Source organism: Etheostoma spectabile, chromosome 6 (genome assembly GCF_008692095.1).
Source record: "Etheostoma spectabile isolate EspeVRDwgs_2016 chromosome 6, UIUC_Espe_1.0, whole genome shotgun sequence".
In the NCBI taxonomy this organism is placed as follows: domain Eukaryota; kingdom Metazoa; phylum Chordata; class Actinopteri; order Perciformes; family Percidae; genus Etheostoma; species Etheostoma spectabile.
This window is the reverse complement of record NC_045738.1, coordinates 7040982-7041907: the sequence shown is the minus strand read 5'-3', so window position 1 is coordinate 7041907 and position 926 is coordinate 7040982. Positions and strand designations below refer to the sequence as shown.

At 39.3% G+C, this 926-nt stretch overlaps 1 protein-coding gene across 5 annotated transcripts in view; it reads left to right on the top strand.

Annotated features, from left to right (window-relative positions):
* Window positions 1-926, top strand: part of fhod3b (formin homology 2 domain containing 3b) — a 134391-nt gene that overhangs the window by 13938 nt on the left and 119527 nt on the right. The window lies entirely within an intron of this gene.

Below are 926 nucleotides of genomic sequence, written 5' to 3'. Positions count from 1 at the left end.
GGGATGCCAACACAGGCAGGCATGCTTAATAATGACTGACTGAAAAACACCTAAAGGATAAGGCTGATCATTTTCTGTATTTTTTCTTATCGTCAACAATCCCACTGTCAAGTATTGAATGTGCAGGGTAAGCCTTATGTACGTTATTTCTGTCATTATTGTCCAAAAACTTAAAAAAACAAAAAAAAACTGACTTGGTCCTTCATCACATTTGAGCAGTCTTGTTTACTTTGAGTCAATCCCACATAGACTATCCCACTGACATAAATATCCACTAACGCAGATTTGCATCTTCAATATTATCAATTGAGGCTGGCAGCCACAGACAGGGTGGGGAAGTAGGACAATGTTGAGCGATGGATAGAGATAAACGCATTTCTGGATTTGGGCTTTTCATGGGATTTGTAAAATACGACTTATGGTTGCCTAATCCTTTAAAAAGGCAAATTGTAAATCAAACTTTGTAAAGAAATTAGAGTGTGGACTTCTAAGTTGCCAAATTATCCTACAAAACTACTCTGCTCTCACATTCACTTTTACAATTGAATAGAATTGGGGTTCATTGTTGTCGACAAGATGGTGATGGGGTATTGGCATATCCCCATTAACACTGGGAGGAGGTGTGGACCTCTTAGCTTCTTCATCCTTCATCTTTACCTATAGAGACCTCCCCTGTTCTGTTCCACGACCTGTTCCCTGTTAAGTTGAATCTGCAAATATAAAATGGTTTTAATAAGACTAAAAGGTATAATTTGTCATCATTCTGCGCCTTTGCACAGTAGCTATTCAGATATAGTTTCTTGTCAACACTTGCCTGCCTCCGGCGTTTTGATGGCTGCCTCAGATTCAGAGAGATATTCGGCTTCTATATCTTGATACAGTTGCATGTGTACTACCCCAAACACACACACACACACACACACACA